Source organism: Tympanuchus pallidicinctus, unplaced genomic scaffold (genome assembly GCF_026119805.1).
Source record: "Tympanuchus pallidicinctus isolate F22 unplaced genomic scaffold, pur_lepc_1.0 scaffold17, whole genome shotgun sequence".
In the NCBI taxonomy this organism is placed as follows: Eukaryota; Metazoa; Chordata; class Aves; order Galliformes; family Phasianidae; genus Tympanuchus; species Tympanuchus pallidicinctus.
In genome coordinates this window covers 3,217,269-3,243,330 of record NW_026294690.1, presented here as the reverse complement: position 1 = coordinate 3,243,330, position 26,062 = coordinate 3,217,269, and the positions used below count along the sequence as shown (strand labels likewise).

The 26,062-nt window shown below is 40.6% G+C and overlaps 1 long non-coding RNA gene across 8 annotated transcripts; it reads right to left on the bottom strand.

The window, feature by feature from the left end:
• Window positions 1-25,600, bottom strand: LOC128078736 (uncharacterized). 8 transcript variants are annotated; one of them, XR_008205773.1, is made up of 5 exons: window positions 23,807-25,600; window positions 23,596-23,720; window positions 18,941-19,044; window positions 12,950-18,235; window positions 1-355 (listed from the first exon to the last, which is right to left on the bottom strand). It is a non-coding gene; the product is annotated as an uncharacterized LOC128078736 (long non-coding RNA). The 8 variants fall into 8 exon arrangements; XR_008205776.1 differs by lacking the exon at window positions 23,596-23,720 and having other exon boundaries at window positions 1-188; window positions 281-355; XR_008205772.1 differs by lacking the exon at window positions 23,596-23,720 and having other exon boundaries at window positions 12,950-13,054; window positions 14,459-18,235.
• Between the last annotated feature and the right edge of the window lie 462 nt (window positions 25,601-26,062).

Sequence of the window (26,062 nt, the reverse complement as noted above, 5' to 3'; positions counted from 1 at the left end):
TGGTTGAGTTATTTTCAATATTTTTATTACAATTCTTTATCATGAGTTTATCCCTCACTGATGACAGAAAAATGACTCAGAAGAAAAACAAACTGAGAACTAAATCTGGTGTTTTATAATGGATGAACTCCCACTGAGATCTCCAGGAACAAACAGATGTGAGGGAATTGTCTTTTGTGGGTTTCTTCCTGTCCAATAAAGGTAGAGATCACACTGCTTTCTTTAATACAGCTTCAGCCTATTTCTTCCTCTTCTGAGCAGAAATATTGATACTTCCTACCTTTGAGACCTCAAGGCCTCTCTTGACTCCTGTCACACAAGACAAATAGCAGGACACATGGTCCATAACAGAAGGCTAGAAAGGAAAAAAAAAAAAGTCAATAATAAATGTATCTCAAAACATTTGAACAAATGTTATTATTCTGTATCTTGTAGTATTTACAGAGTGAAGCTTTACAAGCACACACAAACAGGTGCGATCCTTTCTGAAATCTGTATACTGTTATAATGTTAGTATTCATGCTATTTTCTTCACAGATAATAGATCAATCTAGATTAGTGCCTCTTTTCAAAAAAGGAAGGTGACATGCACCTATGGCTGACACTAAAGCAACTGAAAATGTCACCATCTAATGAGATACAAATTAAGTAGAGCTCAGAGATGTTTACTGCGACGATTAAAATCGCTGAGCTCAGACTGCGAGTTCACGTCGCTCCCACAAACACCACCACCCCTTTTTATCCATAACCCTTGTCATTCAGATCCACAGCGACAGTCACTAAGTTTGGGAAGGTAGAGACTCGATTGCTTTCCTCTTGGTGCAATGCACGTGGCACACACTGCATCAATGTCAGTTATCCACCTGCTGGCCTGCTCATTACTTGCCGTACTGCAGGTGTCCAACCTCTGGGCTTGCCTGGGCTGCACTGAGTGAAGAGGAATTGTCTTGGACCACATATTAAAAAAATACATAAAATATTTAATGCATTAATGCATTAAACAGCAATTTTTAAAATTTTTAAAATTTTTTTTACATTAAAAAAGGAGGCAACGAAAACATAAAACTAGGGGTTGGGCATGCAGGGTATCCATAATCACACAGTACTGACTGAACCATGGCACTTTTTGAACCAGTGTATAAATCCATCCCTACGCTCTCTTCCTGGGGCAAGTAATCTGCTTTGCAACATACTTTCTTTTAAGGCAACTGCCTACTAGTCAGCACTTGACAAGGCTAGCTTGGTCTTTTTACAATAACAGCTTTCCATCCTCTGTGTTTAGTTCTCCCAAATTCTCCTCTTTTTTGATGTGGATCAGGAAAAAAAACGTGTTAACTGGGAGAGAATTTGCATAGCCTTTTTCTGCCTCACCACTGGATCTGTCAGTCACTACCTGTGGGCTTTCCAAGGCTGTACAGGAGTGCACAGAACTCGTTTCCCAAAGAATAGACAATTAATTTCTACCAAATTACTATTTTTTTTTCTTTTTAAAATAAATCCATTCTTACATTCCATTTCCCCACCCCCTCACTCTCTACTGCAACATATTTTTCATCATGCAATAATATTGCTCCCATACTCAGGAAATACAGAAACTGATGGAAGAAACAGCACTGTTGTGAAGTAGTGTAACAGGAAAGTGGAGCTAGATATTTATATTTGACTACTCAGAATAAACATGCTGAACCAATACTATGCCCCTCTGAAAAGCTTTAAACCAAAACTGTAGCATAAACCAACTTCTTCATTTATAATGAGATCCATTAGATGAGCAAACTTGCATTCATCTTAGTTCATGTTCGTATTAGTTATGATGGCCTACCAGTACATAGCAGTGCCTGCTAGAGATCTCCATAAATCAATTTCTGGAGTACAGGCAAGCCATGTCTAATCCTACCCATCTCTAAACTACCGCTCTGCTTTGCTTCTGTACACAAAGTGGCCAGAACCACTATAAGAAAAGACTTCATGCATCAACATCTCATCTCTCCAAAATATACCCTATCTGCACAGTGTTTCTGAAAGGAGAGAATCTGGAGAAAAATAACCTGTTCGATGAATTTTCAAATGCTGTATCTGCATCTTGCCCATCACTGAATGCAGAGACATAAAGCTTTAGGAAAATGATAGCAAATTTGCAAGGCACAGATTTTGTTCACCTGTGAACACCAATCACACCAATTAAACACCTGCCCAGTCACTGAGGTGACTACATGTATTATAGCTCAGTTTCAGGCTGGAATTTTCCTTATTTAGGAAAATAACACAAACAGAAGACTTATTTGGTCTCTAATTTTAGCTAACTGCTTGCATGAGATTTGTGAATTATTCTAAGAGGTGACCTGATTTTTGTTCACTGGATCAGTGTTTCCTAATCTACTGGAGGTTATTTTGATGAGTTTGGGGTTCTAACATAGATATCTATATATCACTACATCATGTTGAGAAGACATGGCAAGCAGGGAGGCACCAGGACCCAGCAGAGCAGACAAGTGGAAGGGGTGAGCAGTTTGCTTCCCCTGCAGCTCAGTGTCCGTGTTGATTGACATCCTTAAACTTCTATTACTGGGGAAAAAGAAGTAGAAAGGAGAATAAAAAGCATCAGCTATGCTAAAAGTCAACTTCAATGTAACCTAGTTAAATAAGAACCAGAAACAATTAAGTCCCCCTTGAAAAAAAAAAAGTTTCTAATCAGAACTAGGAAGGGGGTTGGCTTTCAGCTATTTTTGACTTTGAACTTAATAAAAGCTGTAACATCAGCTTCCTATTCTGGCCAAGCTGCCCCAAGTCCCATCCAGACCAGTCCCCAGGGCAGCTCCCCACCCTGTTTCTAACGGGCCATATCCTTTCTTTTTATGTCCAGAGTGGAAACAATGAGCCAGCACTACTCTACTACCTCAGACAGGGTTGTATTTTTATGTCATTACACCTTTGATTATTAATATTTCTCATCTAAATTGGCTCATGCTCTAAGAGGCAGACAGAACACTACCCAGCAGCCCTGAGCTTAATGAAGCCAGGCTCCTATGAATTCACTTAGCAAGACATGTGAGGGTGATGTGTTTTTTTTTGAGAGTCCCTTCAGTACAGCACCTCCCCAAGAAGCAGAGCATCAGCATTTGACTGTTAAAGGTATGAATTGGAAGAAGTTCAGGTGTGGAAGCAGGGCTATGTACTGCAATACAATTCTGACCATGAACACTAGAAATTCCCCATTCCTGTACACACAAGAGGCAAAATCTGTGTTCAGCACACGTTAGCTGCAAAAAGATCCTTCATGCCAGTAAATCCTGCCAAGTCCTGAAAGCACAGGCCACAGTCATGCTTGTGCTGTGCAATGCATTCATGTCGTTTGTTCAAGAACATTACAGAGAGAAGCAGCCGTTCTCTAACAGCACAGTGTTTGCACAGCAACTGGTAATTTGGATACGCATCAGAGCTGTTGCACATCTGTCACAGTTGCTGTATCTCTAATGTAGGTGTTCAGTGCTCCCCAGACAAACTGGATTTAACTGCAGCACATGCTGCAAGTGCAGAAGTATAGCTCTGGGATGTACATCACAGCCAAACCCAGCCTTGCTGCTCATTCACTGCACATTTACAAGTCTCCTCCTAGAAGTTCTAGAGAAGACTACAAAAGGGCTGTGTTTAGAAAGCATCAAAAGAAAGGCTTTGCCATTAATACCACATTCATTGCTCAGCTGATAAATTGCAACAAATTCAGCATTCATGGTCATGGACTCAGACCACGTTCCAAGACTCGTAGTAAGACAACTGCTTCTATTTCTTCTCTGTACTCTGCTTTCATACCTACTGCCTTCAGAAAGAGTTGCAGAGATCTCATTTGGATGTTGGTTTCCTTTCACTAAACAAGCGATAAGTGTGCCTGAATGTGGCTCCAGGAATTCAGTGCCAGTGAATATTTTATAGACACATTTTTAAAAATTCATATGAGAAAGAGGCTGGCTTGACTGGTATTTATCCACAGCTGCTGCTGTAACAGGAAACTAAGCTAATTAGAAACAACAGCAACTATATCCAATGGGGGAGAGTAAGTAATTATAAAATGCAGACAACAGTTCTTGTAAACTTTCACTGTGACAAAGAGGCATTTGGTTTCCAAAGTTGTCTACAATATTTTAACGTGGACCATTCACTAAAAATAAAACACATTCACTATATCACACATTACTCAGCTTCTAGCTTGTTCCTACCAAAAAGAAAGGAACAAAATCCTGCTAGCAGTTCAAACCCAAAAGGTGCTGCAGCTCACTGGTAGAGGAATGAAGGCTACCGTTCCAATGCTGTTGGGAAGCAGCAATGTTGAGTTGTGCAGGACAGTCTGTATTGCTAGCATTGCTACACTTGTGATCCTTAAGCAGCTTCCCCAACCCCTCCAGGCCTCAGATACATCCTCTGCAATGGTACAAGGCTTCTCTCTGCAAGCTCTGAATGACTGCTTGTAAAATGCTTTGGTTTTACTGCTACATTTTCACAGAAGACACTCTCACTGTATGCATTGCTTCCTCTACTGTACTACCTCAGTGTGCCTAAACAAGCCTGAAACATGCACTCTGTGCTGCCAGTGCTGTAGAGCGAAATACAGCAATGAGTAAAAGAACTAAAAAAGATAAGATGCCAAAACAAGTGAAAAGAATAAGAAAAACTCATCTTCTCTGTTACAGCAACAAGGCAGTGCACAAATCTCTACAGACTGAAAACCTGACCTTCCCACCAGTGCTTACCACAGAGAACCAAGATGTTGCCCCCGCTGACAAATCACAGACACTGCTGCCACCGACCAGGAACCAGAGACTACTTCACTATAAATACACTGCTTATTCATCTTTGAATTGGAGAGGAACGTCCACGTAATCCCAGGCCCTAAAATACACTGGTCAAGAAAGTGGATGCTGCTAAGACTGTGTTCTCTCCTAAGTTCTTTGTCCCTTATAAATCCAAAAAATCTCAGGGCTTTCTTAGTAATGTGCATCAATGTCTTTTCATGATGCAGACTGAAAAGCCAGCTATTCTATGGTTTTCATACAGACATACACTTGTATCCAATTCCAGTTTTGTAACTGGAACAAGATGTCAGAATGAGCTTCCTTGTATTTCAGTCTGATTAACATTACAGTGAAAGGTCTAGATTATATGCTTGCTAACTTTTTAAAATGAGTAAACTGTTGAATTTGAGCAAAAAATGTTTGAAATAAGGGTTGTCTCATTTCTTATTTGGTCATCTGCTTGGCATAAGGCACAACCTATTTCTGATACATGAAGCAACAATTCTGTAACAAGTCCTAAACTGAATTTTTCTTTTGTATCTATTTGGCCACAAGTGGTTCATTCATTCAAGAGATGCTTTTAAGCAGATATTGGAGTTGCAGCCAGGACCAAATGACAATAATGAGATTAGACAGTTTAAAACCTTGATATTGTTTCTTTTTCGTTCCCCACTGACGCCCCATTGAGCTCTTTCCACATTTGCCTTCCTCTGCGGCATGGCAAAAGGCACAGCTCAACACAAACAACATTAATGAGATTTCTAGTGGGATTACAATACATTTTTCTATTGGGACCATTTGGACACTGCTATCTGCCTAATTATTCTTCTCCTAATTAATTCTATCGGCAGTTGCAGATCTTCAGTTACATAAACAGTCTCCTGTGTTTGCTCACTTAAGTGGAAAGATTCCTGTAACCTACTACGTTAACAGTGGGATTAAAAACAGTTACACAACCTCAATTCGATACAGAAAATATGGGAATTCTCTGTAGAAAATATACATGAAAGCTCCTCAGACCTCCATTTCCCAAATATAGCCGACTGCAATTTTCAAAGGCACGTTTCAAACTTTTTTTCCATCTTGCAGAGCTGGGGCAAGGTCTACCATGACCAATGAGTACAACACAATTTCTTTGGATAGCAACATGACAGGAAAGAGTAATACAGCTTTACTACACTGAATGATACCACTACAATCTTGAAATATTTGAGAATAAAAGAGTTCAGCACTGTACTAAATTGTTCCACACATAAACATAGCAAGTAATGACAGAGTACTTGGTGTGTATTTATTTTGTCTTCATGGCTTCCATTCAAAAGGAGAGGTAACTCATTTACCCAGCTCTTCGGAATCTGCAGCGCTGTCAACATCAGCCTCATCTCATAAAGGGAGACGAAAGTCAATTTTCAGGAAATCTCCACTACAACGGATTTTTCTCAGTATTTGCAGAAAGTCTATCCTGCAAACAGTCAGACTGACTGCAGCTGTCCACACGGTGTGCTTCAAAAGGAAGAGGCACCAACCAGCCAAGGTTTTGTGCTGAGCGCCCATTTGCCATCCAGGCATTCTGCCCCAGGCTGCCCATCCCACGTAACATTTTAGGCTCGGTACCTGCTTCAGACATGCACTTTTGGGAATATAAGCAGGATAGGTGAACATTTTAAGTAACCACATGTCAATGGTTTCCACACTTTCAGAAGCGTGCACAAGAAGATCATTTGGTTTGGTTCATTCATAAAATTTAGGGAACAAAACCTAGCCTTGTGTTATCAAAAACCTCAATAATTCACAAAAAATTTGCCTTTCAACTCTATAATGACATGACAACACTTCAATACTTCAGCACTAGATGCAGAATGAGCTTTATGAAATGACGATCTGGAATTTGTAAACCTATCATAAACAGTAGCTCCTTTAAACTCCTCCCTGTTTCATGGATGGCCTTGGGATGCCTAGCTGTGACTGTCTTTCAGTTACATCATTGAATTAAGAACTTAAAATATTCATAGGCAGGAGCTGTTAATGTGAAGTAAAGCTAGAACCAGTGCTTTAACAACTCCACTGCATTCTGTGCCATTCTCATTATTACTGTGTATTTAAGACAAGCACCTTAGGTCACAGGCACAGACTGATCACAAGGTCTCCATTGACTTCTCCTTATCACAAAGTTATTTACTTTTCCAGTTGCAAGCCATCACCTTTGAAAGAGCTGTTTGAATATATGAATGAGGAGCTGGCTTAGAGCTCCAGTTTTAATACTTCAGAAAACAGAAGTGATAACTACCAGCCTTTAAGGTCACTTGCCACATACTGCTTTCCACAAACACAAACAGGATTATTTGGTGTTACAAAACTGAACTGGACTTACTATTCTCTGGGACTGTAAAACTACGTCAGTAGTGATTAGCTCTATGTTTTCCAAGTACTGTCACAGCATCTTCATTTCTATTCAATGCAAAGACTTGAAGATGACTTTAAGCACCTGAACTCGCCGCCTGCCACGATACCACCACCTCCTCTGCAGAGTTAGTGCTCCCATGAAGCAGTCTGCTATCTTATCACACAAGCAAAAATCCAGACAAGTTAGCTCAGGCCACCGATTTAAAGTACTAATCTTATCTGGCCCACTTTGCCTGGAGCAGGTAACAGGACACGGGTACCAGCCGCCAGCATGCCGCGCAGAGGGCTGCAGTCACCAGGAGAGGATTAGGAGAATCTGCAAGTCAGGGGAAACAAACATCTCATGACAGCTGCATGGATCTAATGAACATTTCATTTCAGTAGCACCACCGTCACTCAGACACTCAGTTCAAGCTTCATTTTATGAAAAAAGAAGCATAAAATGTCAATTTAAGCCTATTCATCAGCCTGGTTTAAAAATATTCTGACAGGCCATAAATTAACTAGAGTAGATTAAAATGCAGTAATTTTTGTGCATTATTTTGTAAATATTTACTTGTTCCTGTGATAGGAAACAAAGACAAATTTGACTTGATCTGTTCAAGCATCTCCACACAACAAAGAGTGCATTCTTTAACCGACAGCAATAACGAGAAAGTACCAGTGAACTGCCTCAGAGAAACCAGTGCATTTTGCAAGCTAGAGGTGACCTGACTCCTCAAAATCCACCTTGGCTGCCCATGCTGTGCTGCTCAGGTCTCCTTGCTCTGGGGAGGGCTGCTGCCTTGGAATCCACACAGTGCAGACACACAGAGGCCACGAGGCCCATCGCGATGGGCTGTGTCACACAGCACGGGGACTGCCCATGTCCCTCCACAATCCGGAATTTCAGCATTGCAGTCACACCTGGTCACGGCAAACCATGACTCAGAATACAATCTCTGCTAAGAACATGTACTGACATCAGGGGTAAAACTTCCAAAACACAGCACTTCCATCAATTTCTAGTTACACAAACTCTCTTCCAAGTAAGGAACACTGACTCTGCACACCGACATCATTCCTGAATCCTGTTTGTAGTGTGCCTGCATTTGGTTTCTTGCCATTTTCTCCATCTAAAGAAAATAATCCTCCAGCTTCTAATTTCTCTAACTATTTGACAACTAAATGCATTTTCTCTGCTCAGAGAGGCTGTGGATGCTCCATTCCTGGAGGTGTTCAAGAGCAGGTTGGATGGGGCCCCGGGCAACCTGCTCTAGTACCAGACCTGGACCTTGGTGGTCCTGCCTGTGACAGAAGGCTTGGAAATCGATGATCCTTACAGCCTCTTCCAACCCGAGCCATTCTATGTAAAACAACAAGCTATTACAACACATTTCAGTAATCAACGCAGATAAGTATTTTATACATAGATTTAAACACTGTCATGTCACAGAATTACTGGCAACCCAAGTATTACCAAAATATACAGTCACAGAAAGACAAATGATGAGAGCAAAATAATCTGTATTATTGTCCTCATAAGAGGACAATTAGATGAAGAAAGGGAACTAAAATTAACACACTAATGTGCCTTGGGATGCTTAATGCAGTGGTTTCTTAGCTGTAAACTTCTTAATACAAATTATTAAATGTAGGTTTCTAACAATTTGAAAGAAAAACAGAAGATATATCACAAAGGTGGTGTGACAGAGTGAATTGAAAATCCATGGAACGTTACATCCATGGAAAACGCATGGAAAACGCTTTATGCTTCAGTGTAGTAAGAAGCCCTCTTTGAAGATGGATCCCCCAGTTCTTAGTGATAACACCGCACATCTCCTCCCCTTCTGTGCCAGAAGCTGTCTCTAAGCGAGTAGAAGTGGCATTTTAGTACTGTCCATGGACAATCACAAAGCAAACCTACTCACATACTGCAGCGGGGGCACTCGGACAGGAAGCAGGCAAGATGCCAGAACAGCACTCAGTTCTGCACAGCCTTTCTACTTGTACAGCATACATGGAGTAATATACCACAAAAAACAGCCAAAAAAACCCCAAACCAACCCACAGGTAAGGACCTGGAAGCTATGGGTTACACGTTAAAAGCCACAAAAGAGTGTTTTTAATTTCTCTCCTTTCCCACTTCTGCCCTAATCCCCACTGTCACAGCCATGTGCTCCTCCTGCATCTCAAGATGGCTCTGGGACCCGACTACACCATGACCCAAATCAACTGTAACAGAAACAAAATTAACTGAAAGCACTTCTGCTGCTGGATTAGGAGATTAGGACCGGCTTGCTGATCATGTGGTCAGATGAATGCCAGGCACAAAAGGAGCACACACTCCTTCTGTCAACAGCAAGTCCTCAGCTCAGTTCATTTCTGCCTTTTATATGCAACCAAAGAGAAAAAGTAAGAAGATGTAGTGCAGAGGAGGATATGACTGAGGATTTACATAGTAACCCAATTCAGCAGGGATGAGACATCTCTAGCATCTGTCATATATTTAATTTTCATGTCATATCTTTTATGAGCAGCAAAAAAATAAAGTCAGCATTTCAATAAATCCTGTATTTTACTGTCTGAAATATGGCTTCAGACAAAATTTCAAGAGAACAACAGCTGTTTGTTTTGTTCAGAGAGCCAGACAGAACAATTGGTATTCCAAACAATCCTTAAAAGCATCTGGAATAAGTGCCTAATGACCATTTCAGCTGCAGGTTTTAAAGCTTTCATGTACTGCAGAAGAGAACTTGGGCTCTGTATTGGTGCTATCAGAGTATCTGTATATATCTGTGCAGGAAAGATTACCCTCTGTAAATATTTTTGATGAGTTCTAAATATCACTGCATCTTACATGCCACTTTAATTCTGATCAGGTTCATCTGATCAGAAATTAGTTCAATTCATTTGTGAAATAACAGAATAACCTTTCTTGTTTCAGATTGCTGCTTCAGTAGAAGGGCTGACAGAAGAGATTTCTCATACAAAAAGCATTTATAATTTTCAGCTACTTGCTGTCAGTCACCAGGGCTAATAGCAGTGGCTTGCTGTCCTATTCTAAATCAGGATGCAATCAGTAAATTGCCTTTCAGTCCTATTTCTATTAGCAACTCAAACCAAGCCAAACTTAAATGGAGAGAGGTCTGGTATGAAATAGTTTCCTTGTACCCATGATAACTGAATGAAGCAGTGAATCTCACGCTGCCTTTCAGGAGGTCAAGGCTGGGGACTTCTCTGCTCGTACAAGAAATTTTCCCTTTCTCATCTGACATTAAAAGAAAAGCTGCACAAGACAGAAGTCATGGGCCTACAGCTGCAGAGGATGGGATGCAATAACCCACGTGTTATTTTCTACAACAATATGAAATGCTATTATGACTTTTAAAAATTATTTATTTTGCTTAATAGTAAAGATCAGAAGCAAGAAAGGAAAAAAAAACAAAGAATAAAAAGCAATCAGGACAGGCAGATAACTACAAAGTCCACTGATAACCTGCAGGCATTAGACATATCATTTCCACTTGTATCCTTACAAATGACTCCTACTGCCAAAGCTGTAATGTTGTTTTCAGACACTACAAACCAGAGACATTGCTGCAAGATCCAGGACACAACGGGGAAAGGCACTGCTCTACTATTGCCAAAAAAAAAAAGCAAGTCATAGCAACTAACTCTGAGTAAACACAAAGCATAATAACACGGCCACCCAAAGTCCCAAAGCAGACAGTTCTTACCCAGTGTAACACTCAGTATGTACCTGAAAGACTTCTGAGCCCAACATACACATCTGTCAGTTCTTCTCTTGAAAAATGTTATTAAGCAAAACTATTAAATAAATCAGAAGCAGAAACCAGCGCCTGGTGCAGCCATGAAACCTAAAATCAGCCCCTTAACTATTGTTTATTTCCACTGTCACGCAGTAAGACTTTCATCTTAGCTCAAAACAGAAGAATCCCAGGCTCGTGCCTGATGGTACAGAGAGCTTCTGAAAGATGGTAAGAACTGTAAGTATGAATAAAGTTAACTGCATGTTGGAAAGTTATTTATGAAGAGCAAGAACTTGGGGCAGAGGGAATCAAACTCTTAGAATAGGAAAAAAAAAAACTTTTCTACTTCCTCTGCTATTTTTATTGTACTTCCCTCCAAGGAGCAAAGGTGAAAATCTTGCTTTGCAAATCTGTTATCACTACAGAGTCTATTTAGTTGTTCTCTCAAGTGGAAAAGGTTTACAAACAAGAAAATTTGCCCTTTAGTAGATTTGGCACAGTTGCAAAGTTTAGCAGGACAGGAACAAATCTGATGATCTCCATTTCAGGAAGCACATACTGAAACAGACTCCTTTAAAAAAGTTACAGTTTCAACTAATTATCTATTAAAACAAGAACATGAAATGGATCTTTGAAGCAGCCCATCACAACAACAAGTTTTCAGAAATCAGTCCCAATATTGCTACATGGGACTGGAATTAAGCACCACCAACCAAGCCACTGCTGCTGCATAGCAGGTTGCACATTGCAGCCTTTCCAGACTGAGATCTGGGAGACTGGAAATAATCGTATTTGTAAGGTATTTTTGTTGCTGTTTAGTCACAGTTCTGGTTAATTTAGGAGCTTTAGATACTGTTTTATTGTATCTTCTGCAGTATAAAAGCTCTTACCTGTAATTTTAATGCACTACTCCAGTTCCAAAGAAATTTTTTTATAGTGCTTTAATCCCCAGAGCTCAACAAATAAGGCCATACAAGCAGACATGGGCTTGATTTTTTGGGGGTCTGCAGAAACTGGTAAGCCTTGCCTACTTCTTAAATTGTTTTATTTACTTATTTTTAAACATCTTGACTTGTTCAACAGGTACCCACACGATGAGTAACCCAACAGTTCAGCTCTTCACTACTCACCATCATCTTCAAAGTATCAAGACTACCTTTTGTCAAAGATGAACAAGGCCATTGCATTAAACAGGTTTTTCCTACCAAGAACCATCACCTGATAATAATAATAATAATAATAGTAATGCTGTCAGCCTCTCAAATTTCACTTACAATTAAAAACAGTGTCTGAACTGTATGATCTTGTTTCTTAGGCACTGCTACTTCCTGTCTTCTTGACAGGACAAATGACAACATTCATGCTTAGAATCTACTATCTTCCCAGTCACAGTGTAAAATATGTGAACATCCTAGCATCCACAGCTATCTACACTGAGATACAAGTAGACTGTAACTCATCAGTTTGCTTATGCATAGTGGGCACAAATCACACCCGAGAGGACTGTCTGCAGGAGATGTCTAGAGAAAACCTGGAGGAATTACACCAAAAAAGAGATATGCTGTTGAGGCAGGAAAAAAAAAAATCAAACCCTCAGCTGCCTTCACGCAAGTACAGCATGTCAAATTCAGCTCTGCTTACACTTAGAAAAATCCTTCTTGGAAAGACTGCAATATTTTTTTTTTCCTCCAATTTTCGCTTTTCCTCTTCTCCTTTTTCTAAAGATAGTACAGTACACAGATACACATCCTTCAAAGAGGAAACAACTTCACCTGAGAACCTCTGAGAAAGACAGTGCCCAGTGACTTCTCTGCTACCTATGCATTCTCCCCACCATTACTGCAATTTGGTACTTGCATTCATGGCAGGGACAAAAGCCAACCTAAAACAAGGAAATTCTAAAAGCTGCAATATTTTACATTCCATTACTGTCAGAACCACATGCAGAAATCAAGCAGGTATAAATAGCCCTCAACTACATGCAAAGGATCTAAAATAAGATCTTACATAATGGATGTCTGGTATGGGCAATCATATTTGAGATGTGCTGATGCAAAGCAGGTGCTGCATCACCAGTGGCTCCTTCAAAGGGAGAATCCTGTAGGAAGAAGACTGTATAAACTTGTATTAGGTTTTCAGGAACTGCAATATGTGCACAGCTGAACAAGGGAACAGCCCACACAGGTAAACACATGAAGAGAACCCCACGTAAAGACAGAAGATCTTATATGTGACAGACACATGGACAGAGGTCACCTGGCTCCAGACACACGGATACCTGAACAAAGTAACTTCATTTCTCAGATAAAATGCTTTGAGCAGTAAGACAACACCTAAAGCTGTACAGCCATTTGTCTTGTCTGCATTTCTGGAATGGTAAAGAAAAAAAAAAGGAATAAAAAAGGTTGTTCTAAGCCAAAACTTCAGCTCCCTCTAGGTACTGATTGCTCAGCACTCCCCTAGCTGCATTTTGACATGGTCTGTGAAGCCAGTGCTTGTGAGCATGAAGGGAATAAATGGTGAACAGAACCTGACTCTGAATTTGTCTCTCTGCAGCTGTCTCAGCTGTGCTGCCAGGAAAAAGCCAAACACAGAGACATTCTATGTTTGCCTAACTGCTAAACACCTCCATGAAATCAGAAACCACAAATTTAAGCATATGTAAAGAGCTTGCATAATAAAAAAAAAGACTATCTTAAGCAATATTTTATTTCTTTTCTTAACCAGAGGCTGGACTACCCATTAACAGTGGTTTGGTTTGATGAAGAACCAAGTGCTCAGCAGTTTGAAGAGGGTAAATATTGTCAATATATGCTCAGAACTCAAAGAAAAAATAGGTTTTTTAGATTTATAGATTTAAGATATACAGGCAAAGTCTAGTGGCAAGCACTTCACCAAACATACTAATTGTCTTATTGCTGTTTACAGCAATAGCAAAAAAAATATTTGGAATAATGAAAGTTTTATTGCCCACTCAAGATGTAGTAGTCTCTCTAAAGGCCCAGGTGTTGAAATAATGATTTCAGTGGGATTTGATTTTCACCTAAAATCAGACAAGCAACACTTTCTATCTTTCCAGCTTCAGAAAACAAACAAACAAAAACCAACAAAAAAAACCAATAACCCACAGCAAAACCTCAAAGTGAGATCTTTGAGCTGTGAAGGTCTGCAAGCCCATTGCACTGAGGTCTGACTAGTGCTTTGCTACTACTTCAGGTTGCCAGTAGTGAGGAGAAATACGTTGTCTTCATAGAAGGCAAAATAACTTCTAATGAGAATAACTATGATGTGTTTTAATGAACCTGCTATAATATACAATTATGGAACTATAAGAAGACACAAGACCATGATGCAAAACTGACTGGACTGTAATCACCTCCTAATTTTTGTTTGACAAAAAAAAATGGCATGCTGCAACAATGTGCACCAGTTCTAAATTTGACACTGGAACACAGACATCTTTTAACAACTAGCAAACTTCCTCTTATTGCACTGCTGCAGTTTGCCGAAACTCACCTTGGCTCTGTGGTTGGTAGAATTCACACCCTTAAATTGAGGTAAAAACCGAGCAGTGGAAATTCATGACAGTGATTCAAATACAGATTAGAGGCAGGAATGAAATAATTCAAAATAATATAGCACTTGCTGAACTGTGAAGCATGGAAGAGAAAGAGAAGTTAACAGAAATAAACACATTGAAATCTTGAGCTACCAAAGTTCACATGAAACTTACCGTGCACTGGTTTGACTTACCAGCTTCCACTCTTTTTGTGCTATTATTCTGTACTGCTATGAGAATAGTGGTTTGTATTCTTATGATGCCAGTAAGACTACTTCAGCCAATGCCATTTCACCAACACATCTGAGATGTTGCTGTTTACAGGCTAGAATTATTTCATGCTGACAGTCCAGAGGATATGAGGAATATATCCTGACCTTCCTGGTCTTCTGATGGTGGAAAGAATCATCACGGGTTCCTGTGCTTCTTCCATCTGTAACTCCTGCCTAGGCATCAAACAACTTACTCCACCAACCTGCAAAACTTGATAGATAGATCCATTCTTTTTTAAGTTATATGTGTGGAGAAGCCAGTGAAATATAGGAACCAAACTCAGTGTTGTTTTCTAGTCAGATAAAAGGCAACTGGAAAAACAGAGACAGAGACTTCCTTCTGCATTGAGAGGAGTAGCATAAGGAATAAGATACCAGGAAAAGAGGCTTCTCACTCCATTCTCCTCCTCTTCTGTTCAGACAGTGACCTCTCAATCATGAACAAATGCAGTCAAAACAGCAAACGCACCTAAACTCAACAAAAGTTTTCTGTAGGGTAAAACAGGGCTGTCTAGCATCTCCTCAGAACATCTGCAAGTTGAAACTCGACAGTGAGAGCATCCCAATTCCATGCAGCTCATGGACTACAGGCTGTCTACAAAATAGTTACTTGTTTTCAGTAACGAAAGCAATAGTCAGTCTCCTTTTTCTCTCCCACTCCTACCTTCCCAAATACATCAGTTTCGAGTTTCTTGAACACAGCTCTTTCTCTTACCAAGAACACAGGTAGCAGTGCTTTACTGGTCAGTGATATTTCCTGAACATCCAGCTGTCTACTGAACTTCCTAAAACAAGATGTCTCCCTTGCAGTCATGCACATATCTTAGCAATACGTACAGAAGTCACTGAAACACATCAATCACATCGACCAAAAAGGAAAACGCGACACTTAAAGAGTGCTGCAGTACTACAGCTTGCTTTCTCGATGCCAGGATAAAAGCTATTTTTAGAGGCCACTTTCACTTTCAAAACACACCACAGCAAATTTAGCTAATTTCACTGTGTACAGGGGTCATGCCTTGGCATCCAAAGTAACGACTATTTCATAACAATGTCGCTTTTAATTAATAGAATGGTGACTGGTTCACAGCACCCACACACAGATCAGCTCTCTGTTTAGCTCTGTTCTGTGGCCTTGTACACATGTAGCATTTGTGTCACATATGGTTTCATTTCCCCAATTAATGGTCTCTTAAAACGGACTGTGATGTTTATTTCCACAGGAGGAGAACACAGAGCACTCTCTACAAGTATCATTCAATAAACACTCAGCTTGTAGCCTACTTCCAACTTGTCTGTAGGAAAACACCAATAAAACTGCAGCCTTCCTCAAACAACCTGCATGGATGTGTGGGTGAAAATGCACAAGTATTCTACCAATGAAAATGATATTTTAAGGTTTGGTATATATGGAGTTCAGTGTTTGCACAACTTTTTTTTTTACCAGAAAATAAACATCCTATCTTTTTCTTGATAAGCACTGGAAACACTTCCACTAAAATTGGTCTTTTAAAAGAGGACTGCTTGTTTCCAAAACGTTACAGAGTTTGCTGTGTGATCAGTGCCCTCGGCCACATCTGACAGCTGAGCAACAGGCTGTCATTCCTTTGGCTTTGGGTAATACAGAATTCTAAAAAGAAATGCTAACAGGGCTGCAGGATATGAAAGACCATAAAACCGAATTCAAGAACTTGTCAAAAACAGCAGGACATGTTATTCTGCAGAACACAAGGCCTCTGTGTGTAACAACAGGAGATGCAATGTGTATCTTCCCCGAAACTCAGCTGCTGCTACTTTAGGTTGGACTTTTTTTTTTGAACCAAAGCAAGGACACTGCTCACCACCAACATGATACAGCTTCACCAAACAGCCCTGATATTGGGCTGGAGATGTTCCTCAGCAGAAGAAAACTCAGCCTATTTAAGTAAAAGACTGATTTCCCTCTGTTCCAAAAGAGTTCCACAGAGCAGCGGACTGAGGCGCTTCAGGGATCATTTTCTTCTGTATTCCTATTATCCAGTGCATCCAGCTGTCTCAAATAGCTGTAAGGTGGGAAGAGAGTTCAGTTCCTCAGTACTAGCTTTTCTGACTTGCATTAATTCTTAACCTCTCCCATCTCCTCCCAGCACAAGGCTACTTGCCAGCATCATCTGCATGCACTATCCAACCCCCTCTGCCTCATTAAAGGAAACTCGCTAATAGCGGAGCGAACCGTTTATGAGTCAGCCCTCTCTGATATGGTGAGCCACGTAATGCTGTATGCAGCAGCTTCCAGAACTCCCTCTGCTGTAGTCTAGTTAATCAAAACACACATTGAGAAACTAAACTAAAGGCCAATGAGATTTTTTTTTCCTACTAAGTCCTCTTAGTAAAATGCCTACACACAAATTCAGACATCTTACTTAGATGAACAGCACAGCCAGCACTGCAAGGTACTCTCCAAGAAAGGCAGAGGAAAACAAAATACAGAACCTTCTCCTGGCAAACATGGCTCAAAACAAAAAGATTACACAAAACCAGCTAGGTTCAAATTGTAGATCTTTCCAATATCCAAATTCCATTGCGCAGAACAGAGTGACAGCTTCAGGATGCTGTCTGATGCTTGCAGCGGAGGAGGGGGTTCAGGAAAGAATATGGCCTAATTAAAAAGAAAAGCAGAGGAAGTGCTACAAACGCTTCCACTTTATCTAACACCTCCGACGATTGGCTGGAGAGCCGTTGCTACACAAACTCTGCCTGCTCCAGCTACACACAATAAGCCCTCCTCTGTTACAGCAGACTGCTGCAGACGCAACCCCTGCCAACACAGCCTTATCAAACTGCACTGAATTTCAGCACCCAATGGCCGTCTCCCCTCAGGCTAAGAGGAAAAGCAATAAGCTTGCCCAAGAATGTACAACTCCCTGAAATTAAGCTCAGTGTATGGGCTGAGAACCTTTGTCTGCAGGATTTTCATGAAAACTTCTCTTCTTAGTTGTTTCCAAAGCAACAGAACAATGTGGTTCCAATCCCTGCTGGTATATTTTCTGATCAAAATCTTTTACAACAGTGTGAGTACTGGAGGAAGAAAAGTGGAGAGAACAAAGGGAAGCAATTTCAAAAGGCGCTGTATGAGATCTGGAAGCAAATTAACCCCCCTCCTAAATTCAAAACAAACAAGAAAACCAATGAAATCAAAACAATCAAAACAAAACCAAGAGAGGGCTTACAATTAAAATACCTCTCGAGTTTTTTGCCTGTTTTTATTAAACCACCCCCCCAACATTTTCACCTTTTGTATATTAAGATCAGTGCTGACAAGTCTGAAGGTCTGAAAGTCTCACCCCTCCCAGCATTCACTCTTGTCACTAACAGCATGCCTTAGCCCAGAAAAAAGCAAAGGAAAAATACCTGCTGATTAAGATATGAAATGGGCAAGCCAGTGTACCACCTCCTCTGCTCCTTTTCTGACACAAACCAATGCTGAATTCAGAAGGAAAAAAAAAACGAACAAAACAAAATAGAAGCATTTAATAAAATGAACAACTTCAGTGTTCAAAGAACTGATTTGCCTGAGCATGCACCAAGCAGGCCATGGGATTCAGTAGTATTCTTATTTATTAAAAAAAGTTACATTTAAGTAAATTGTCCTATGTAATGGGACAAACTACTGAGAAAATCATCCAGGAGTAATTAAAAAGAGTGAATTAATAAGGATGTCTGCATAATTCACAGCTATCAATTGCGTAATTGTGACAACTCAGGTGCCATCTTCAAAACCAGCATTGATGTGAAACACCGTACATGCAGACCTCAGCAGTAAAGGGGACCTACAAATCCAACATTAAAGCACCCTTCGTTTGTGGTACGTGGGAAAACTCTCCTCCAGTAACCAAAAGCAATGGAATGAAAAGTTATGAGCCCTTTGTCACTAGAGTGAATTGCATGCAGAAGAAATAAGGCATGCACTTTTTGGCTTTTGTGACACATTGGAGTCACAAAATGAATTATTGCACGTGCAAACACACCCTACCAGTAGGCTAAGTTCTGTTTTTCTGCCTATGCAAATTATCGTGTTTGAATATAAAGAGTGATTTGAACTCCACCAATGCTAAAGATCAGATGCCAGTGATACAGGCAAACAGCCAATCAGTGAGGCACTTCTACATAACCCTTCTGTTTACTTACTGCACCCACAGGACACGCAATAGGAAGGAATGCTGCCACATGCCCCAGCTGCTCCAATGTGCTTGAGTGGCTGCTTCCGCACAGGCAGGCACTGCAGCAAGCTCCTGTAAGAAACAGGAAACTGCATTTCTGCAGGGTCCAGTTATAAACATGAAAACAAAGAACAGAGGCCAGCAATATCTTATTTCATCAAAAATGGAAGATTATCTTTCTTAAACACATTAGTATTTCTTCCAATTTTTTTCAGCTTTGGATGAAGCTGAAAACACAGAAGTTGTTTCTGACAGAGGTATGAACAATTATTTTTCCTAGTGTTCTTTGCAATATGGGCTGTAATACCTTAGCCCCATATCTGTGGAAGCAGCACCATGAGTGAGGCTAATTGTTTTCATGGCAGTATCAGCACATAAACAGTAGTGTCACCCTCCCATTTAGGCTGTGCCAAAAGCCCTGTGGTTGGGAGCAAGGACACACCATGAAAAGGAAGGCTTAGCTCCTCCAGGGAAGGTGAGCTCAACTTCACACATCAAAATTAACCTGCAGTTCTCTAACAAACAAAAAACAACTCCCTCTCTCGAAACAAAAAATGAAAACCTTCAACTTGAATTTTTTACAGTTTGAAAAAGTACTCATTGCCTCATTGCCTACTTCTGCCCACAGCAGTGTATTTTGGCACGAGGTACATCCATCCCTTTATTTACTGCCTAGGCAGTTAGTACAACACTAGCTCATAACAACTGCTTTCTGCAGAAGAATTTCTATGCAACTGCTTGCTGAGGTCCTTCACTGATTTCTAACATAGAGATTGCCTTAGACTATAGTCCTGTAGAGCTAGCACTGTCAAAGAACTGGCTTATAACTTCAGTACAAACTGCAAGCAATATAAACAGGCTACCAAATTAAACATTAACTTTAGTTTTAAGAAAGACTTACCTGTGTTCTGAACTGCCTTCACCAGCTATCAAATGCCCCAGTTTAAAGCAATAGCCTGCCAACCTTCAGTAACACCTGCACTGAAAATACAGATTTTAACTTAATTCCAATTATTTACCTCATCTCACCTTCCAGTGTCATCTCTAAGAAACTAGTAAGTACTTCTAAGGGAAAACATTTTAAATTTATATGTAAACAGAACTAAAAACAGAGTAACAGATTTTTTTCTGTTCCATGGCACAACTCTCAGGGTTAATAAGCCACAGATCTGATCACGCAAACCCAAGCTCCAGACACGTATTCTATAAAGAAGTCCCCTTTTCATCTTCTCAGCAACCAATTTGCACGGGTCATGTGAAGTATTTTTATTTTTTGAGACATAAAAACATCTTCAACTCTGTAACACCTTTCTTTGTTCTTCCTTCTTTAAAGAGAACCACCCAAAAGGTGTCGTTGCTTCTTTAACTGACAAAACGTTTCAAGAAAATTGGTAAGGGATTGGTCTCTCTTTCTTCCTTTGTAAATGATTGCCATTTTATCATGTTCAGAATGTTTTATACAACGAGAGAACAAATTATTTTCCATGGAAGATGAACTCTGCAGGACAGCATTGAGGATAGCAGCTGTATCATTCAGTTAACAATATGGCATCTATATTTAACGTAGCAAAGCATAAAACAGAAATAGAGAACAGAAGTCAGACTGGAATTTCTTCTAAAATCTGAAAGCTAAATACAGGATGTACTGGAGGTAGAAAGATAAAGAAAGATGTGTCCAAGTTTTATTAAAGAACACACTTTGACAAAGCCAAGTTAAGTCCAAACATATACAAGTGAAATGGCCACTCAGGAGTGGGAAAGCAGGAAACCCCAATCACACTTACTCTAAGAAAGGTGATGTTGAACAAGTTGCAATTATCAGTGGAGCTGCTTCAAACACTAAATGCTGCTTTTACAAACATGGGGAAGATTAAGCTTTAAGGGGAAAGATGGTGAGGAATGCTGAAAAAGTTAGAGCTCTATGTCTTACTGAGATGTAAGCTGTATATCAAAGGTTTATTTTCTCCTGCTCTAGTTGCACTGGATTGTAACTGCTAAAAGAAAACACAAGCTGCAAATACATAGAAAAAGAATGCACGTAGTATGGCTGGGGAGTTAGAAAACTTTCCATGCCAGGGAACAGCAAGTCCTCTGAAGGCATCATTGGTTGGTTGAAAATCCTTTGGCTTCTTCCCTCAGCTGTAAATCATTTCAGGCAATCTACTCGCTGGCATGCTGTACTTGTGACTGCGCCAGCCCAGCTAACCTCTGCACAACTGCACTCAGCCTGACACCCCCCCCCCCCAGACCCAGCTTTAACATCACCACTTCTCCTTCCTGAGAAATCCTGGGGCTGGGGGGCAGCGGGGCCCCATCCGCAGCCTCAGAGGCACACTGCAGGAGGGACCTCGGCCAAGCTGGCCAAGGGAAGAGGAAGGAAATCCAGGGAAACATAAACACTATCTCTAGGCAGCGGTTCACCCAATCCCACTGCTGGTTTACTTCTTTCTTTTTTGAAGAAGTGGCAAAGCATTGTTTCTTTCAGAGCCCATTTTGTGCTTAGTTCCTTGGGGGCACTACAAGCACATGGGAGGAAGAAAAAAGGACCGACTAGGGAGCTGGATCTTTGCCTCTGCCTGACTTGTAGCTGGCAAGCAGATTAGGAAGCTTGTGCAAAACAGGACATACCTGCCCCTTGCGTAACTGCCAGCCTGGACCACAAAGAGCTCCTCTCTCCTTCCACAGCTCCCCGAAGCTCTTAACACTACTGAGTGCTCTTACCTCCATACACCTTGTTGCTTTAGTTTCTGATTTCCTACTTTTTCCTCAATAAATACAATTTTAAAAAAAATCAGATCAAATCAAATACCATAAGACAAATTAACCAACAGGAGTTTCTACGTACAGTGAGCAAACAGTTTTATTATATTAACATTGCAGACGTACTCCCCTAGCTGAGTATGCCACTTCCACACTTACGCGTTGCAATCAAGGACTTTATACACAGCAGTTATCTACACTGAGATGTTAGACATCTTTGCATCCAGAAAAGCCTTGATTTCAAGTAGAAAAAAAAAGTCAAAGCCTCCTGGTAGGAATTTTTAGAAATTTCTATCAGACCGTGCTGTATTTGAGTCAGAGATTGCATCTCTCCAGGGCAAATGGATTGAGTCCAAATATATTAATGCACAAGCAAATCATTTTGTTAAGCAATATATGAAGATAGATATGGATGTACAATGCCTCTAATAAGAATGACTGCTGCAGCACAAACAGTTTTTGCAGGGAACATCGTGAGAAATATTTCTGTTATACTGAGAGGTATGGGGATGAGGCACCAGGATATTGAAGTGTTTTTGTTTTGTTTTTTAAAGCATTTAAATGTTAACACTTATTTGGCTTGGATGGCAACAAAAGAAAAATTATACAGAATTATTGTTTTTCAGCAGAATCATAGGAATTGATGTTACAGCATAAAATGAACTGCCTTAAGCCTCTCTCATGGTGAAGATTTACTCCAGGTCGTCAGAAGCAATGGGATAATATTTTTGTCATTTCAAGGCTGTATACAGAACAACAGCACTACGATTAAGACCCAGCTACCTAACAGCTGCTCTGCATCAACCATCAGCAAGCAGGCCATTAGTCAGCAACAAACAGGCTAAAAACCCATTTTTCACTGGGGTCTTACACTAATGCACCTTACTTTTCTGTTTCCAGGGAAATAAATTTACTTGCTGTTTCATTCAGCTACTGTGCTGAATACATGAATACACACAGATTTAAACAGCTTAGTAGCGTGACCAAGCCTTCAAGAATTTATGTCCTCACGATCTGAGCAATATTCTCACTCCATAGTCACATCTGAAAATTATACCACTATGCCTCATGGCAGTAGAGTGACTAAAGCAGCCAGACAAGGGCCAGTTTTTAAAGCCTCAAGTTTCAGAAACCTGTTGAGAATCCACAACCCTTGTTTGGCCAGCTAGCTCACTGTGTTACTATTTGAGTCCTGTTGTGCTTGGTCCAGCTGGATTGCAGCTAACTAGTGATATGCCCTCTGAACATAGCAGTACCATACCCTTAGGCTCCTAGGACCTTTAGGAAGAAGGTCCACACACTCCAAGCCAAACAAGCTATTTTTGTGATACACAAAATGGATGACAATGTACCCGCAGCAGCAAAATGCTGGTTTAAAACCTGTCTTCAGCAAAGAGATGCTTAGCGATAGCTTCCACACTCATTCCTAAAATGTTGTGCTGCTCAAATTGTATTTCAAAAGTGCTTCACACATAAAGCTGCCTTAGGATAAGAACAAGAAAGCACGCACAGGGAAGAGGGACAGTAGGTGGGGGAGGAGAAGAAAACAGTGAACGATTACGTAACAGCTTTTTTTTGCTTCAGGAAGCAATTGGTCTCTCATTTTTCCTCCCTGCTTTATTACAGTTTTCTGTCCTCTCTCACTGCATTACAGGGACTGAAAGCATACAGAACATGCTGTCAATTTAACAGCTGCAACAAATAGCATGGAAGAAGTTAGGGGCATCTTTTAGGTTCCTACAACAGATATATATTAACATAAGTACAGAAAAATAAAACTGTCAATCTAAATACTACTCCAGCATCTTGTATGTGCACAGACCTCGTATGCACAGCTAGCTAAAGACAGACATGCTCCTTTACCTATAAACCAGTTTGAGCAGACTGCAACAGTGCAGAATTTAAACTGTCCTTAAATATGTGCAGCAAAACCAGCAGAAGATGAAACCTCTATGCATCAGAGGAGACAACGCAGGGCTAAGCAGCTGCTAAAAGACCAATAAACAGCTCTGTCAACAAAACAATAACAACACCAACACACACAAACCCAACCTCATAGCAATGGAAAACCTACGGGGCTGCACTGTGTATAATGTTGCCTTTGCAGTTTCTTCATTTTCCCCCACCCATCTTCATTCCTGGGACTGTGCACCGGTCTGGTTGCTACTGCTCTGCCATCTGTTTTCCGTCTGCAACACTCCAATTGCAACGCAAAGTTGTACAACTGATGCCATCGCCTGGCAGAACCCGGTACACCACTCCGGGACAGCCATTGTAATGTAAATACGTTGGCAATTTACAGCGCACAAAAACGGTACGTTTCTACTGTTGACAGACCAGGTGTGTTCACTGAAACACTGCAAATTTTCAATATATCATGCCAGCTGCATATCCAGGAGTAATATTGCAAACAGGTGACTTTTAAACACCACAAGAGAAACCACAGAATTGGCAGAGAAAAGAGGACATAGCAGAAGACAATGGATGAAACTGAAGACTGCACAAAGCTACTAAGGATCCCCATTTGAGACACTGTTAAACATGCCACATAATTGAGACAAATTACTAAGAAAACTATTACATCTTAAGATGCTGAAATGCGTTACCTTCATTTCATAAACATGTACAAATCTTTTTTAAAAAAGCATTAATCTTTTAAACTGGATATTTTAATTAAGCAATTTGATACAGCAGTTTTCATTCCTATACCATTCCAAGGACATGAGCCATCTGATCAAGAAGATTCCAGGACAGCAGCAATTGTGAGTGAATCAAGTCAGCCATTTTGTGTAAGCATCAGTTCTGATGCACATATCAGCACAGATTTACAAGAAAGAAGATTTTCAAGTTGTGGTAATGCATAACATTGCCTCTCCTTGCTACCTGGAACAAACAGAGCAGCCATTCTTTGGCACAGTAAGGGTCAGGCAGAGAACTGAACTTAATGCTCCTTCAATCTTCTCCAGCTGTCCTGCATGACAGCCTATGCAGGTTGAAATGTACAGCTGTACAAACTCTAGCGACTCTGAAGAGCTGAGAGCAGGTGCCTAATACTCCCATCCCTTTGCAGATCCAGGGCCTTGCTGCATCTATTTCTTTGTATCTAACAAGTGACAGAAAAAGAACGGTTTTAATTGAAGCCATATACTGCTGTAAGTAAGGACAGGCTAAAGAATTGTGCCCATGTGAACCAAATGAGGTTCAACAAGGCCAAATGCAAGGCACTGCACTCGGGCCAGGGCAATCCCAGGTATTTATATAGACTCCTTGAGAGCAACCCTGCAGAGAAGGACTTGGGGTCCTGGTGGACAAGATGGACCTGAGCCAGCAGCGTGAGCTTGCAGCCCAGATGTGGCTCTGGGCAGCCTGGTCTAGTGGCCAGCAACCCTGCACATGGCAGGGAGGTTGAAACTAGATGATCTTTGAGCTCCTTTCCAACCCAGACCACTCTACGATTTTAAGTAAGACACCTTTATGTGTTTAAGATGCACTGTGCCAGGCAGTTAACCATGGAAAACCTCTGGATCACAGTTATGAGAACACTACACAAGAACCGCAGTGCCACAGTAATTCTTACTCAGGAGAAAGCAGCATTGTAGAGAAGTTATAAGGCAGGACCCTGCAGAACGTGGCACCTACCACAAGCCAGAGGACTTCCCAGCCTCAGAAGGGGGATCATGTGCTACAGAGAAGAGTTTGATGCAAGAACTGTGTTCACAAAGCAGCATGACAAAACAAGGTGCTTAAAAAATTTTACAGCTAACAGACTACCCTCGAAAGCCCTTAAAAGGTTGAAAGAACTTCTAATGTGAAAATGGACTCTAAGGAAAGAAAGTAAAACTGAAAGAAGATAATTTAGACTAGACACAAAAAGAGCCCTTCCAAACACAGCACTAGAGAAAAAAAGTTTTTCTCCTCCAGCTCTCATAACTTTCACTATTTGCTTTTTGATCTTCTGTCCTCTAACTCTTCTTTCAAGGTTAAACTTGTTTTTGAAATTTCTTACTTCAGTGGCATTAAGAGCTCCTCTATCACTCACTTGCCATTTAAACCTAGAGACAGCCAGCTAACCTCCTTGTTTCCTAATGTAATGCCTGGCAACAGCAGTCTTTGTACTCCTGAGACCAGGAAGAGCCAAAGGAAGTTAAAACAAACCCTTGCTTTAAGTGGTGGACCCTGGCAAGATGAAGGTTAGGCGTTGTGACAGAGTTCTTACAAGAAATTGCATTGCACTTGGAGCCAAATCCAACAAGCCTCACTGGATACAACTAGTTATCTGCCCACAGTCCTGAACGAGTTTCTCTTATTACTTTGAATTTTTGCCCAGCAT